General features: G+C 39.0%; 1 long non-coding RNA gene across 1 annotated transcript; it reads right to left on the reverse strand.

The window, feature by feature from the left end:
- Positions 1-332: 332 nt before the first annotated feature.
- LOC133556520 (uncharacterized) lies at positions 333-11,624 on the reverse strand. Its single transcript, XR_009807534.1, has 8 exons — positions 9,742-11,624; positions 6,156-6,231; positions 5,162-5,239; positions 4,551-4,628; positions 3,941-4,018; positions 3,331-3,408; positions 701-772; positions 333-584 (listed from the first exon to the last, which is right to left on the reverse strand). It is a non-coding gene; the product is annotated as an uncharacterized LOC133556520 (long non-coding RNA).
- Between the last annotated feature and the right edge of the window lie 6,656 nt (positions 11,625-18,280).

Here is an 18,280-nt window from a genome sequence, read left to right on the forward strand (position 1 = left end):
ATGTGACATATGACGACCATGACGTCACAGAGTGTTTAAGATTTCAAGTTTATGTGACATATGATGACCATGACGTCACAGAGTGTTAAAGATTTCAGGTTCATGTGACATATGAGGCTAATGACATCAGAGACTTAACAAAACCACCTGAGTTGGTTTAGTTGATGTGTTGTCATTTTAAAAAATCCCAATCCCATGCTACTGTAATCTAAAACCAAGAAGAGTTTAAAAGAAACATGGGTATAAATGTAATTGTCGACTAAGTGTAACTGAATTGTTTTTGTGGATTTTGTCGCTAAGAATTATCTGGAATAAATACAAAACGCTTGCTGTTTATTTTGCTTTTTTAATTGCTGGTAACATACTCAAACTACCACAGAAGATGTGGGAAAACATTTTTTTCCCCTTTTTTTAATATAATTCTGTTATGGATGTAGTACTTGATGGCAAGCCAATCTCTGTCCTGTAGAGCTACTAGTTCTTTATGGAGGCAGGCTTCACAATCTTTTTTACCTGGTACTTTGTTGCCAGTTACAAAATGCAACATGTGTCATTCAACTGCTTCCACTTCTTCCCCTTTGCAGCTGTCATAAAGGAGACAAAATACATTTTCTTACTGAAGGAAAAATGACTATAACACAGTGAAAAGGTGCAAAACGTAATATAATATTCTAGTAAATGATGTGGATTATTTATTTACCCCGCTTTGGAGTGGACCAAGTGGAAGAAGCTTGAGACATACCTACTTCCAGCGATTTGTCCTGCTGTCAATCTGAAGGGAAGAATTAGAAAACTGTAAAAGTAAACATTTAACATATTGTGCTTTGTGAAGCAGCGGAGTATATGTGTTGTCTGTCTATTTATCAATAATGCAGACGAGGAGTGTTGGCTGAGTTCTTAACATTTGCTTTCAGAGCCTGCATATCACAACATACAAGATGCCGTCATGGCGACACAACCTATACATGCTCCTCACTCCTGTTGCATGCTGGGTAGGGTAGTTCTTTTTTCCCCTGGCTCATAACATTACAATATAGTACCATGTATATGCGTTCAGTTTATCAAAGCACCAAGCAAACAGATATGGTCATAATTATTTTAAGTCCACTACGCAGAATAAACACAACATTATTAATATTGCTACTACGGATAATTTGATCAAAAATTCCCTAAAACAGCGCACTACCTATAATATAAGTTTTTTAAACATAAGATCCCTGATAAAAAAAAAAATGTTTCTGCTGTTACCTCAGAAATTGCCTGTTCAGATGTTATGATTGTGGCTCAGAGATTTGTATGTAGATTATATTTATTTTCCATAACAAACAAGATAACTTAAATACCCTGGCAGTGGCAATAAGCTTAAATGTTTGTATTTACCTTTTTTGAGTTGATTTTCATAAAATTTGCTATTTAACTGCTACTGTTTAACAAGGACTGATTTAAATTGTGTTTGCACAACAAATGTTTTGGCGCTTTTTTTCATGTGGGAGAATATTCCAATAAAGGTGCACTACACACTACTTTTGAATTCATTATTGGGCTTTGCGTATACAATGCAGTTAATCGCGATTAATAAGAGAAATAGTGCGATTAACTTCGATTAAAAATGTTAATCATTGCCCAGCATTAATATATATACAAACCCGGGTTTCCATAAAAGTTGGGAAATTGTGTTAGATGTAAATATAAACTGAATACAATGATTTGCAAATCCTTTTCAACCCATATTCAATTGAAAGCATTACAAAGACAACATATTTGATGTTCAAACTCAAACTTTTTTTTTTTTGCAAATAATAATTAACTTTGAATTTCATGGCTGCAATACGTGCCAAAGTAGTTGGGAAAGGGCATGTTCACCACTGTGTTACATCACATTTTCTTTTAACAACACTCAATAAACGTTTGGGAACTGAGGAAACTAATTGTTGAAGCTTTGAAAGTGGAATTCTTTACCATTCTTGCTTGATGTAAAGCTTAAGTTGTCGTGTTTTACGCTTCATAATGCGCTACACATTTTCGATGGGAGACATGTCTGGACTGCAGGCGGGCCAGGAAAGTACCCGCACTCTTTTACTACGAAGACACGCTGTTGTAACACGTGGCTTGGCATTGTTTTGCTGAAATAAGCAGGGGCGCCCATGATAATGTTGCTTGGATGACAACATATGTTGCTCCAAAACCTGTATGGACCATTCAGCATTAATGGTGCCTTCTCAGATGTGTAAGTTACCCATGCTTTGGGCACTAATACACCCCCATACCATCACACATGCTGGCTTTTGAACTTTGCGCCGGATGGTTATTTTCCTCTTTGTTCCGGAGAACACCACGTCCACAATTTCCATATATAATTTGAAATGTGGACTCGTCAGACCACAGAACACTTTTCCACTTTGCATCAGTCCATCCTAGATGAGCTCGGGCCCAGCGAAGCCCGCGGCGTTCCTCTGTCTTGTTGATAAATGGCATTTGCTTTGCATAGTAGAGTTTTAACTTGCATTTACAGATGTAGCGACCAACTGTAGTAACTGACAGTGGTTTTCTGAAGTATTTCTGAGCCCATGTGGTGATATCTTTTACACACTGATGTCGGTTTTTAATGCAGTACATCGCTTACGTGCAGTGATTTCTCCAGATCCTCTGAACCTTTTGATAATTTTACGGACCGTAGATGGTAAAATCCCTAAATTCTTTGCAAAAAAAATGTTTAGCAGTTTTAACATCAAATATGTTGTCTTTGTAGCATATTCAACAGAATTGGGGTTGAAAATTATTTGCAAATCATTGTATCCTGTTTATATGTACATCTAACACAATTTCCCAACTCATATGGAAACGGGGTTTGAATGTATTTATATAAATATAGCCTATTATTTGCGCACTATTTACAAGTTATGTACCAAAAACACGACCACGGAAAAAATACTTTGATCAATGAAAACAGCGCTGCAAAAACCGGCTGTAAACAAGAGGCACTGCATTTTCTGAATTGAAACACTCATTTTAAAGCTTTGACATTAACATTTTAACACACACTAATCTGGTTCAGAAAATATGAGGACCCTATATGAAACACACTTTCTTGGTTCAAACAATATGAGGACATGACGAGTGCTCACATGTAGAATTTATGTTGTTGACTTGTAACATCTCCTGTTTTGCTAAACATGAGTTCCAAACTCCCTACTGACTAACATGGATGTACCCTTACGAAAATGTTGTCATATAAACTGATCTGTGAGAGATTAAAATTAATAAATGTCTTTCAAAATATAGGTTGGGTCAAATTTAGAGCAGATATAGTAAAAATAGACATGTAATAACCTGTTGGAGGGATGAAGTCGGTTTATGGCTGTCATCTGAATCTAGAGAATGTTGAGATAGAACCTCAACAGTTGGTTTCTGCAACAAAACACAAAAATATAATGTCATAACTAATTAATTATAACATTCTCACCACTTTTTGTTGATAAAAATCTGAGCATACAATGCCAGATAAAGGGTAAAGATTATTACAGAGTTTCAGCTCTTAGACAATTCATTAAGAATGTAACACACACAAAAATCTGGTTCAGAAAATATGAGGACCTGAATTGAGACACACATTTTAAAGCTTGGACATTAACATTGTAACACACATTTTCTGGTTCAGAAAATATGAGGACCTTATATGAAACACACCTAAGTCTTTCTTGCTTCAAACAATATAAGGACATGACGAGTGCTCACATGTAGAATGTATGTTGTTGACTTGTAACATCTCCTGTTTTGCTAAACATGAGTTCTAAACTTTCTACTGACTAACATGGATGTACCCTTGCGAAAAAGTTGTCATATAAACTGATCTGTGAGAGATTAAAATAAATAAATGTCTTTCAAAATATAGGTTGGGTCAAATTTAGAGCAGATATAGTAAAAATAGACATGTAATAACCTGTTGGAGGGATGAAGTCAGTTAATGGCTCACATCTGAATCTGGAGAATGTTGAGATGGAACCTCAACAGTTGGTTTCTGCAACAAAACACAAAAATATAATGTCAGAACTAATTAATTATAACATTATCAGCACTTTTTGTGGATAAAACTCTGAGCATACAATGCCAGATAAATAGTAAAGATTATTACAGAGTTTCAGCTCTTAGACAATTAATTAAGAATATAAAACACACTAAAATCTGGTTCAGAAAATATGAGGACCTGAATTGAGACACACATTTTAAAGCTTGGACATTAACATTGTAACACACACTAATCTGGTTTAGAAAATATGAGGACCTTATATGAAACACACCTAAGTCTTTCTTGGTTCAAACAATATAAGGACATGACGAGGGGTCACATGTAGAATGTATGTTGTTGACTTGTAACATCTCCTGTTTTGCTAAACATGAGTTCCAAACTCCTTACTGACTAACATGGATGTACTCTTACGAAAATGTTGTCATATAAACGATCTGTGAGAGATTAAAATTAATAAATGTCTTTCAAAATATAGGTTGGGTCACATTTAGAGCAGATATAGTAAAAATAGACTTGTAATAACCTGTTGGAGGGATGAAGTCGGTTTATCGCTCACATCTGAATCTGGAGAATGTTGAGATAGAACCCCAACAGTTGGTGTCTGCAACAAAACACAAAAATATAATGTCAGAACTAATTAATTATAACATTAACAACCACTTTTGGTTGATAATATTCTGAGCATATAATTCTACATAAACAGTAAAGATTATTATAGCGTTTTAGCTCTTAGACAATTAATTAAGAATATAAAACACACTAAAATCTGGTTCAGAAAATATGAGGACCTGAATTGAGACACACATTTTAAAGCTTGGACATTAACATTGTAACACACACTAATCTGGTTTAGAAAATATGAGGACCTTATATGAAACACACCTAAGTCTTTCTTGGTTCAAACAATATAAGGACATGACGAGGGGTCACATGTAGAATGTATGTTGTTGACTTGTAACATCTCCTGTTTTGCTAAACATGAGTTCCAAACTCCTTACTGACTAACATGGATGTACTCTTACGAAAATGTTGTCATATAAACGATCTGTGAGAGATTAAAATTAATAAATGTCTTTCAAAATATAGGTTGGGTCACATTTAGAGCAGATATAGTAAAAATAGACTTGTAATAACCTGTTGGAGGGATGAAGTCGGTTTATCGCTCACATCTGAATCTGGAGAATGTTGAGATAGAACCCCAACAGTTGGTGTCTGCAACAAAACACAAAAATATAATGTCAGAACTAATTAATTATAACATTAACAACCACTTTTGGTTGATAATATTCTGAGCATATAATTCTACATAAACAGTAAAGATTATTATAGCGTTTTAGCTCTTAGACTATTATTTAAGAATGTAACATTCACTAAAATGTGGTTCAGAAAATATGAGGACTTGGATTGAAACACTCATTTCAAAGCTTTGAATTAAACATTGTAACACACACTAATGTGGTTCAGAAAAATATGAGGACCTTATATGAAACACACTGAAGTCTTTTTTAGTTCAAACAATATGAGTACATGACAAGTGATCACATATTGAATTCATGTTGCTGACCTGTAACATCTCCTGTTTTGCTAAACATGAGTTGTAAATTCCACAGACTAACATGGATGTACGCTTAAAAAATGTTGTCATATAAACTGATCTGTGAGAGGTTAAAAGGATTAAATGTCTTTTGAAGTATAGGTTGTGTCAAGTTTTTAGCAGATATAGGGCAGCACGGTGGAACAGGGGTAAGTGCATGTGCGTCACAAATCGAAGGTCCTGAGTAGTCCTGAGTTAAATCCTGGGCTCGTGATCTTTCTGTGTGGAGTTTGCATGTTCTCCCCGTGACTGCGTGGGTTCCCTCCGGGTACTCCGGCTTCATCTTACCTCCAAAGACATGCACCTGGGGATAGGTTGATTGGCAACACTAAATTGGCCCTAGTGTGTGAATGTGAGTGTAAATGTTGTCTATTTGTGTTGGCCGTGTAATGAGGTGGCGACTTGTCCAGGGTGTACTCCGCCTTCCGCCCGAATGCAGCTCAGATAGGCTCAAGCACACCCCGCCAACCCAAAAAAGGGACAGGTAGTAGAAAATGGATTGATGGATGGATAGTAAAATAGTCAAGTAATAACCTGTTGGAGGGATGAAGTCGGTTTATCGGTCACATGAGTCTGGAGAATGTTGAGATAGAACATCAACAGTTGGTGTCTGCAACAAAACACATAAAAATAATGTTAGAACTTATTAATTATAACATTATCAGCACTTTTTGTTGTTAACATTATGAGCATATAATGCCAGATAAATAGTAAAGATATTTATAGAGGGTTTCTGTCTCTTGTCCCGCTCATGTCTTGAGATGAACTTCCCTCGGTACTCGACCACAAAAGAACCTTTTTCAATTGATGCAAGAGCAAATACACCATATCCTGATAAAACAGTTTATCAATTAACAATGTTTGGAATATCTGTTTTAAAAAGCAATAATAATAGTCGTTACTTGACTAAAAATTATATTACAAACAGAATTACTCTTTCATAAATGTAAATAATTATTAAATTAAGTACAAACCCCGTTTCCATATGAGTTGGGAAATTGTGTTAGATGTAAATATAAACAGAATACAATGATTTGCAAATCATTTTCAACCCATATTCAGTTGAATATGCTACAAAGACAACATATGTTTGCCTGTGTATCGGCTGGGGACATCTCTGCGATGCTGATCCGCCTCCGCTTGGGATGGTTTCCTGCTGGCTCCGCTGTGAACGGGACTCTCGCTGCTGTGTTGGATCCGCTTTGGACTGGACTCTTGCGACTGTGTTGGATCCATTGTGGATTGAACTTTCACAGTATCATGTTAGACCCGCTCGACATCCATTGCTTTCCTCCTCTCTAAGGTTCTCATAGTCATCATTGTCACCGACGTCCCACTGGGTGTGAGTTTTCCTTGCCCTTATGTGGGCCTACCGAGGATGTCGTAGTGGTTTGTGCAGCCCTTTGAGACACTAGTGATTTAGGGCTATATAAGTAAACATTGATTGATTGATTGATATTTGATGTTCAAACTGATAAACATTTTTTTGGTGCAAATAATCATTAACTTTAGAAATTGATGCCAGCAACATGCAACAAACAAGTTGGGAAAGGTGGCAATAAATACTGATAAAGTTAAGAAATGCTCATCAAACACTTATTTGGGACATCCCACAGGTGTGAAGGCTAATTTGGAACAGGTGGGTGCCATGATTGGGTATAAAAACAGCTTCCCAAAAAATGCTCAGTCTTTCACAGGAAAGGATGGGGCGAGGTACACCCCTTTGTCCACAACTGCGTGAGCAAATAGTCAAACAGTTTAAGAACAACCTTTCTCAAAGTGCAATTGCAAGAAATTTAGGGATTTCAACATCTACGCTCCATGATATCATCAAAAGGTTCAGAGAATCCGGAGAAATCACTCCACGTAAGCGGCATGTCTGGAAACCAACATTGAATAACTGTGACCTTCGATCCCTCAGACGGCACTGTATCAAAAACCGACATCAATCTCTAAAGGATATCACCACATGAGTTCAGGAACACTTCAGAAAACCACTGTCACTAAATACAGTGTGTTGCTACATCTGTAAGTGCAAGTTAAAGCTCTATTATGCAAAGCGAAAGTCAATTATCAACATCCAGAAACGCCGCCGGCTTCTCTGGGCCCAAGATCATCTAAGATGGGCTGATGCAAAGTCGAAAGGTGTTCTGTGGTCTGACGAGCCCACATTTCAAATTATTTTTGGAAATATTGGACACCGTTTCATCCGGACCAAAGGGGAAGCGAACCATCCAGAATGTTATCGACGCAAAGTTCAAAAGCCAGCATCTGTGATGGTATGGGGGTGCATTAGTGCCCAAGGCATGGGTAACTTACACATCTGTAAGTTACCCATCTGTTTGGAACAACATTTGCTGCCATTTAAGCGCCGACTTTTTCATGTACGCCCCTGCTTATTTCAGCAAGACAATGCCAAGCCACATTCAGCACGTGTTCAGCTTCATAAAAAAAGAGTGCAGGTACTTTCCTGGCCGGCCTGCAGTCCTATCAAAAATGTGTGGTGCATTATGAAGCGTAAAATACGACAGAGGAGACTGAAGCTCTACATAAAACAAGAATGGGAAAGAATTCCACCTTCCAAGCTTCAACAATTAGTTTCCTCAGTTCCCAAACGGTTATTGAGTGTTGTTGAAAGAAAAGGTGATGTAACACAGTGGTGAACATGCCCTTTCCCAACTACTTTGGCACGTATTGCAGCCATGAAATTCTAAGTTAATTATTATTTGTAAAAAAAATTATTCCGTTTGGATTTACATCTAACACAATTTCCCAACTCATATGGAAACGGGGTTTGTAATTAATGTGTTACTTGAAAAAGAAAAGTTTTAAATATCTAGCATATGCAGTTGAGAGACATTTCATGAGAGCAGAGTGTGTGTGTGCCTTTAAAAAGCTGTGCCTTTTGCCAAGTGACGTGGGACTTCAGCGCCCAGACATAGCAGAATAGTTCAGCTGTATTTTTTAGCTTAGCAGTGGCAGTTAAGATAGTTCTGTTGAATGTTTTTGTTTGTGTGTGGATGAGGCCTCTTTCTATTTGATATCGTGTTCGTAATTACTTCCGGGGGTTGCTTTCATTAGTAAAAAGATATTACCTGCACTAACCCTTTAGTGCTTCTAACGCTGTCTTGTTGACATACAATCACATCAAAAGTAGCATGCCACATTACATAAAACGCATCGTAACAGCGTTGTAGCGTACATAAAAGTTATTAGCTTACTCGTTACCGGTAAAAGTAACAGCATTAGTAACATCGTTTTCATATACCGCTGTTATACCATCCATCCATCCATCCATCATCTTCCGCTTTTCCGAGGTGGGGTCGCGGTGGCAGCAGCCTAAGCAGGGAAGCCCAGACTTCCCTCTCCCCAGCCACTTCGTCTAGCTCTTCCCGGGGGATCCCGAGGCGTTCCCAGGCCAGCCGGGAGACATAGTTTTCCCAACGTGTCCTGGGTCTTCCCCGTGGCCTCCTACCGGTTGGACGTGCCCTAAACACCTCCCTAGGGAGGCGTTCGGGTGGCATCCTGACCAGATGCCCGAACCACCTCATCTGGCTCCTCTCCATGTGGAGGAGCAGCGGCTTTACTTTGAGTTCCTCCCGGATGGCAGAGCTTCTCACCCTATCTCTAAGGGAGAGCACCCCTACCCGGTGGAGGAAACTCATTTGGGCCGCTTGTACCCGTGATCTTATCCTTCCGGTCATGACCCAAAGCTCATGACCATAGGTGAGGATGGGAACGTAGATCGACCGGTAAATTGAGAGCTTTGCCTTCCGGCTCAGCTCCTTCTTCACCACAACGGATCGATACAACGTCCGCATTACTGAAGACGCCGCACCGATCCGCCTGTCGATCTCACGATCCACTCTTCCCCCACTCGTGAACAAGACTCCGAGGGGCCATAGAGGTCGGGTGCATTGTGAGCTGGGCGGCAGCCGAAGGCAGGGCACTTGGCGGTCCGATCCTCGGCTACAGAAGCTAGCTCTTGGGACGTGGAACGCTGTTATTCCAAACACTTCTAATTAAAGCCATATAATACAACCTCTATTAGACAGTAAGGAAATGATCCAAATGAGATGTTGATACAGTTACCATTGATATGATACATAACAAGACATACCTTTCCAATCATTGATCCACTGGGCCTTAAAACAAGACTTGTCACATCCAGATCAAATAAACTCGGTAGCTTCAGCCTCAGGATTACGTCTCGCTCTTCTTTTGGGCACGATGTCTATATCATGTGTTGATGCGCCTAACAAATCCACACATAAAAATGAAAAAACTCAGTGACACAGAAATAAAACAAAGAACCAAACCCTTCAAAAACTGTTAAATTTACGATCAGTGCAGACATGAAGCTTCTCAAACAAAGAACTAATGTAACAATATCAGTAACATGCCAACTCCACAGTGCTTATCAGCTTGACATATTTGTATTTGAGAAAAAGTATAAACAATTTGAAGAACTCTAGTCTGTCTTGTTTAAAATTAAGAAAAGGTTTACTAGCATAGTGATCAAGGGTGATGGGTCAAATGCAGAGAATAATTTCACCACACCTAGTGTGTGTGTGACAATCACTGCTACTTATAATCTTCCATGCAACTTTAAAAAAAAAAATTTAAATGCCTTGGCCTTGGCCCAGAACTGAAATGCTTAATTTGACCTCATAAAATCAAATCTGATTGCAATTAAGAACAACAAACATTTAACTGTTGTTTACAATGAACTATTTTCCTATGTTAAAAAACATTGGTCTATTTAATTACGTTAAACTCCATTTTATGCTCACCTGATTCAACCATGCTGCCGAAGACTGTCAAAGATGGTTTGTGGCCAAGATAGATGTCCCCCTCTGGTGATGCAGGTCCCGGAAGTGCTGTTCACTGAGCGCTCTGTTGTGCTCAAAATCGTGTGTGAAGTTTTGTATTTCGATTATAAATGGTCCTTTTGGAAAACCCTTTTTATATATATTCAATATTAAGTGTGATACGTGAGCTGTATAACTTCCATGATGAAAATAGTTAACTAGTGATTTAGGCCTCTGTTAGGAGCAGACATCGTCCAGCGGCCAATCAGGCGGCGCCTAACTGAAAATTGGACCAATCAGACGCCGAGACTCTTCAGAGTGGGCGGAAGTAACCATCTTGAACACCATGTAAAGTGAATACCTCCAAAAACAATCCCCATATTAATCCTAAATTTGCCCCAAAGATAAAAATACCCAAATAATGTGCTATTGTAACCATTTGAAAATATTAAATACTGTGTGTAGTTTGAATTGCATTTGAATTATTGCCTTTGTCTCAATCAAGGTTGAAGGTTGTTTTTTTTTATGCAAAAACCTACATTTCAGGCACATTTAAAGCAATTATTGTGCGGCATTGTATTTTAGTCAACAGAATAGCAAAAAGTCCAATACAGTAAAATACTGAATCAAACAAATTAAATCATCACCATAATCCCTTTATTACTAATTGTCTAGCCCAAATCCTCTCCAGATAAACCAAATTAATAGATAAAACTAACACTAAAAAGGATGAGATCATCAGATCAGTTGAAAATGTGTTGTTATTTGATTCAGAATTCAAGAGTATGTTTATTGCTGTAATGGTTAGATGTTTTTCAAAATGTCGGAGTGTGTGAGTTTCTGACCCACATGACATATGAGGACATATGACATATGAGGACAAGTGTGTGTGTGTGTGTGTCATAATAGCAAAGATGGCCACTAGGGGCAAAATCGAAGGTGACCAAAAAAATTAAACACACTTTCACACACTTTTTCTGAAAATTTGACAAATGAAGACTTTAGAGATTTTTGGTCTGGGAACATGCTGGGAGGGTCTAGAACACGATAGCATTGCGGGAAATATGGGGACATGGAAAATGTCCCCATATTTCAACAGGTCCTCATATGTAAGGTGAAATTTCATAAAAATGTCCCCATATGTCACTTTGACAAACGCACACACACACGCTCACACACACACACACACACACACACACACACACACACACACACACACACACACACACACACACACACACGGATTGAGATACACATTTGCAAATTGTTTTGCTACAATAATAGGTCCATACATTACCTACAGCAGTGGTCCCCAAACTACATCCTGAGTAAAAAAAATAATAAAAAAATTTGATCTAAGTACATACAGTGTACTCAGTATCCTGGCAAAAATTTGGATATGAGACACAGCCCATGTCTCAGCAATAATTGATTGTTTGTGATGTTTACATTTTAGCATTTTCTAATAAAGAAAAATGTGTAGAAATTTGTAAAAATATCATTGAATACTTATGCAGTGATAAAAGACAACATTAAAATAAATTAATACATGACAACAAAATAGACTCCAACGGAGAGATTAATGGAAAAATATGAAATAAATGTTTGTCAAATTAATGAGATGCACGGCAAGTGTAAGCCATTGTAACACATTTTGTTATTGTTTTCTACTAATAGCTGGGATGGTGATGATAATAATAATTTTAATAGTAATACATTTTATATATATGTATAAATATATATATATATATATATATTATCAGTATCATATATATATATATATATATCGGCCTCTTTTTTCAAAAATGTTAAACATTATATATATATATATATATATATATATATATATATATATATATATATATATATATATATATATATATATATATATATATATATATATATATATATAGCTCGGCGCCTTTTTTCAAAAATGTTTAACTCAATTTTTTTTTATTTTATTTTATTTTTTTTGTTTTAACTCAATGCGGCCGCCGGGTCAAAATGTTTGGGGACCCTTGACCGACAGAAAGTCTGGCTCTGACTCCGCTCTGAATACTTGACTGCTTCACCCCAACCAAGTATTTGAGCCGGCCCCAAGTCTACCACCGCACTTGACATCACATGCAACAAAGGTGTTGAAATACGGCACCATTTGATTTTACCTGAATCGGTACAAGATATTACCGACAGACTTTGGTACTTCCTATTGAAGTACCAAATTCGGTATGCATCCCTAATTACACTACTGTTTACAAAAAGGCTATTAAACTGGCACCCAGGGAACACCATTCTGGCCTTCGAAGTTCAGTTTAAAACATGTGAGACAAACAGCAGCACATTTCTAAAACACTAGAGTCCTCCTGTTGTACAAAGGAACTTGGACCCCAGTAAACACATTGGCAGATCCTTGCATTGACATTTTAACCTTGCGAGCAAACATAGAACACTGAATATAGAACACAAACTTGTGATTTACATAACTGAGGCGTTCCTCAAGGCACCCTTTTAAGTCTTCTGCTTTTTGGCAGTAACAATTTCTTTTTTTAATGTGATTTATATAACGAAGGTGTTGCTGCTGCTTGTTTACTTCAGATGCAGTCAGTAGTTATTTATCTACCTATTTAGTTATACTAGTGGTGTTTCTCAAGGTTCCGTTTTAGTTTTAGGTTTTTTGTTTTTTTTATCATTTGAGCTACTCAAAAACACAAGAATGCTGTCATATAAATTATCTTTGCCTCACATTTTTGCAGAAGGTTGAAACAGCAGAGCACTCCTGTAACTCAAACACAATAAATCAGGGGTGTCAAACTAATTTTAGCTCAGGGGCCGCATAGAGGAAAATCTGTGCACACGCGGGCCGAACTAGTGAAATCATGGCATTAAAACTAAAAAATAAAGACAACTTCAAATTATTTAATTTTTCTTATTTTGGCCAAAAATAGAACAAACACATTCTGAAAATATTACAAAAAAAATATTGAAAAAAAATACTGTCAGCGGTATAGTTTAGATCCATTGAAGGATAAAAGAAAGTGAATGAATGTTTACAACTGAATACATTTACATACGTTTATGACAACCTTTTTCCAAAACACAATAAAGAATGTGAGATATAACAGGATAATGCATACATTTATCATTTGTTTTCAAAACCAAAAATTTACTGAGGGACCCCATTTTTGAAAAATTCCAAGCTCCAACACTGATGGAGTATTGGTGGTTGCAAAACAGCAGCAGGCGGCTGTGGCCTGCGGGCTGGTTCTAATACTAATGAAATATCACCCCGGGGGCCACAGATATCTAATTTGCGGGCCTTGAATTTTACACAGAGGCAATAAATAGACCAAAATCGAATGTTTTCTGTAGGTTCTAGAACTGCTGGTTCTACGTAATATAAAAAAATAAGAATAATGCTGAGCTCTCTTGAAAGTTGGCCCCAAAACAATTGAGTTGAATATTCCTGGTGTCCAAAAACCTCAATAAGAAACGTTGGTAAATTACTTCCTAGCTGATGGTCGGTACCCATCCCTACACACTAAAAAATGTTAGGTAAAAAAATAACGCGGTTTTAACCAAAACGTGGAGTTATAATAACTTAATGTTGAGTTATTAACAACCAAACCATTAGGTTAAATTATTAACCCAAAAGTTTAGTTATGCTAACTCAATGTTGGTTGATTTTTAACCCAACTATTGGGTTGAATTTATTTCAGACAATAGCTGAGTTATGCTCACTACAATATTGGGTTATTCCAAACCCAACTATTGGGTTGTTCAATTTAGCGCTGCTTTACCCAATAGTTGGTTAAAAATAAAGTGAAAGTTAAAGTACCAATGACTGTCACACACACACTAGGTGTGGTGAAATTTGTCCTCTGCATTTGACCCATCCCCTTGATCACCACCTGGGAAGTGAGAGGAGCAGTGGGCAGCAGCGGTGCCGCGCCCGGGAATCATTTATGGTGATTTAACCACCAATTCCAACCCTTGATGCTGAGTGCCAAGCAGGGAGGCAATGGGTCCCATTTTTTAATAGTCTTTGGCATGACTCGGCCGGGGTTTGAACCACCAACCTACCGATCTCCTTCCCAACTACTGATCAAAATCATTTTGATTCCTTCAAGGTATAATCAAAAACAAGAAATGAGTGATATTTTTTTACAAAAATTGCCATGTATGGTCATAGTTGTCACAGCGGGGGTCGCATTTTACTGTGTGGATTGTTCTGCCAGGAAGCAGATGGGACTCCGGAGGCAAGGTGCAGTTAAGGAAATAATATATTGTCCATAAATCATGCGGGATACAGACAAAAGAGCAACAGTGTGCCGATAGCACGGGAAGCTAACAGAATAGCAAACAAGAAAAGCTTAGAATGTAAACAGGCAATCAAAAAGGCGAAGCTTAGCTCAGGAATCAAATTAGTAGCCGTCGTCACTGTTGAGTAGAAGTAAATAAGAACGCCAGGCTGAGTGTGGCGACAAGCAGGGAATAAATAGCTCTCTGATTAGTGCCCAGGAAGCAGGTGAGCGTCCCGAACACTAATCAGAGGCAGGTGAAAACATTTGGCAGTCATTGCAACTAAAACACAAACCCAGGGGTGCTCAAAAACGGGAAATGAGGGAGTCAAAAACTAAACAAACATGACGATCATGACATTAGTAGGGTAACACTTCTGTATGGGGAACATATGAACCATTCATTAGTTGCTTATTAACATGCAAATTAGTAACATATTGACTGTTAAGTAGTCATTATTAAGTAGAAACACTTAATAATGACTATTAATGCCTTATTCTGCATGGCCTTATTATACAACCAGTAAGCCATTAACTAAGTGTCTTCCGTGACACCAACCCCAACCCCAATTGCGACCCCAACCCCAACCCCAATTGCGACCCCAACCCCAACCCTAACCCTAACTCTATGTTAATAAGAAACCAATTATTGGTTCATATGTTCCCCATACTAAAGTGTTACCATTGGTAGTTCTATACAGCATGCTCAAATATTTTCATGTACATAAGTTGTGTGATTGTAAATAATGTTAATGGGATTCATTATTAATAAAATTTGCTTCAAGAAAAAAGTACCTATTTAATAAAAAAAAAAAAGCCTTTTACCCAAAACGTGTTTGTTACTCATAGAAAAAAAAAAGTGTTACAAGTTTTGAAAACCCCCAAAAATTGAGTTAAACACCCTTATGACCCCCAAAATGGATTGCTCTTCAAAAAAATGACTCATCAAAATAACCCAGCATTTTTTAGTGTGTAGCTACACTCCAGCATACTATAACCATGGTAAGAAACGGTAAATGACGAAGCTTCTGAAGGTTGACAAAAATGAGCATTAGGATCTTTTGTAAACCAGCATGCAGTGAAGTGCTAACTCGGACAGACGCACAGACTAAATGTGATGGCGTATTTGACTGGGAGGCACGAGGACAACAAAACCATCATGCTATATGTCTTCCCTTTTTTATCAAAAGCCTTTGACGAAATTCAAAGCGATGGCCAACACAGTAGCAGAAGGAGAGGCTTGATGGGGAAGAGTTGAGTGGGAGTCAGGGGTAAGGAGATCTCCCTCTGGGCCTGGCAGACCAGTCCCCCTTATTGATTTTCTGTCCTTTACTTCAATATCTGCAATGTGCCATCGCCAATAGATTATGACAAACGTGCCCGCCAGAGACCGTCGATCCTTTAATTGAAGATGATGGAGTACAGCACATAATGGAGCAGCCTTGCTCCTCCCCAAGTTACCTCCTTCAAAGTCTATAAACCAGACTGACCTCTCACGGAACAAAGCTTCTGTGGCCGACTATGTCTTCTCTGGGCTAAACCTTCACCTCACCGCTGAACACAATGGAGTCAGTGCTTTACAATAACAACCTCCTGCCAAAAGCACAAAAACAAGGCGGGAGGAAAAAGCTCCGTGCTCTATTTTGATGAAAGTAACAAGCACAGCTTGTTGTAAATAGGCTTTCTGAGGCCCGAGGCAGCTTTTCTCCCCGGGGGACGTGCTTTCTGCATCTCTCCCAGGGTTGCTGTCGCCAAAGGGTTCTTTCCGGGTGGAAAAAGGCAGGCACAAACAAGAACTTGCCACGGCGAAAGGAAATCATCTCCGATTAGGTTCGCTGGGCCAGGCTTTTAACCTGACTCTCGCCAGATCCTTGTAGTTTGCTGGATCTGGGACTTCTCAATAGGAGATGTATTTCAGAAGGCGGGGCCTTGTAAAAAAAAATCATTGTATGTGATTAGATAAACCACTTGTCCGTTATCTTGAATGACGTGATACTTCAACCACTCAGATCCATATCAACCCGTCACGTTGATGAGAGCGATGCTGGGAAAGCCAAACCAGGTCGGAAGAAGAGCCAAAACATCCTTGCTACCAATAAATGCCTTCAAAACCGTTCTCTGTTCATCTTTAAAAAAAAGAATATTCGATAGATTCGATCAAAACGGTGCCGCCATTAATGTTTGAATCAAACAGTCCCTCCGGCGCTACGTCACATCTACGAAATCCCGCCCGGCGATCCTGATTGGTTCATTATTTTTTGCTATCTGGAAGGAGTTTGCAATGCCTTCAAGCCTACATCCTTGTATGGAGCTCAGGTTACCAGGCTTTAGCCTGCTTTCAGATTAGGAAGAAGATGTTCCGATTACAATACAGGATTTGAGACTGGACCTGCCTGGTTAGCGGTGTCAGGATTAGCATCCAGGTGGCGGCTGCGTCCTTCCTACCGCCTGATAACTCGGATGTGTTCTTATTCAAATGAGTTGCTGCGGGCAGCCTCTGGCAAATCAGGTGCCGTGCTCACCGACATTGTCACACAAATTAGAAAGGAACGTTCCGGGCGGAGCAGAGTTGCGGTCACCGGAAGCTCAGCCACAGCCTACCTCTTAAAAGGGCGTCTGCCAGTGACATTAGTGAGATTTATTTTTTTTCTTTGAATAAATCCCTTCAAACCTCTCTCGTCAGTTACCTTTCTCCCCAATGCCTTTAAGCCCCTCTGATCCTTTCCAATAATAATGGCATTGCCAGCCAATCTCTCTGAAAATGGGTTCAGCGCATACCTAATCCCATTTAATTACTTAGACACACAGGGCTCAGGACACACTCCTCAGGCGGTGCCCTCCGCGTCCCCCTCCCTCCGTAAGCATGCCCTCTTTGCACCCCATCCACCTTTCCTCATGAATTATGGATCCCTGGCTGCGAGGTGAGGGGGTGATCATTCTGCCTGCTCTGTCATAACGCACAGGGAGAGCCTGGGCTCAGTGTAAATATGGTGCCTGTCTGGGCTGGAGGTACCCCATTGTGTGTGGTATTAAAAGCTCACCACTCTCCCTCGCAGTCCCAGCGCCGCAGCGGGGGTGGGGGTGCGGGCGTAATCACACAGACCTTCCAGCACTTTGTTCTACTGCAGCCGGCCCCACGCTGGCCGACATTACGACTGACGGTCATCGTACCTGAGAGGAGGGGAGAAATGAAACGGAGATGGAAAGTGAAAAGTGGAGAAATGGGCTGAATCAGCTCTGGTTTTCTCTTGATTTGTCAGCACTAACCTTGTTTTACACGGCAAGAAAACATCACTGTGATAGGATGTCAAAGTGCGGCCGATCCAGCGCTCGGGGTGACGCAACGCTGATAGGACTTGAAGAGACGGGTTCTGAATGATAACGGCTCTAAACGAAGGATCTTCTTTTTGCCGTTTCTAACTACAGTATTGGAGTTATTTTACACTAAAATGGAACTTTTACAGTTTTCAGTTGTTTCTATACCTCCCAACTGTCCGTTCCCAGAAAAAATACATTATTATTTGCTTAACTGTTAGTCATAAATATTCAT

Source organism: Nerophis ophidion, linkage group LG07 (genome assembly GCF_033978795.1).
Source record: "Nerophis ophidion isolate RoL-2023_Sa linkage group LG07, RoL_Noph_v1.0, whole genome shotgun sequence".
Classification (NCBI taxonomy): domain Eukaryota; kingdom Metazoa; phylum Chordata; class Actinopteri; order Syngnathiformes; family Syngnathidae; genus Nerophis; species Nerophis ophidion.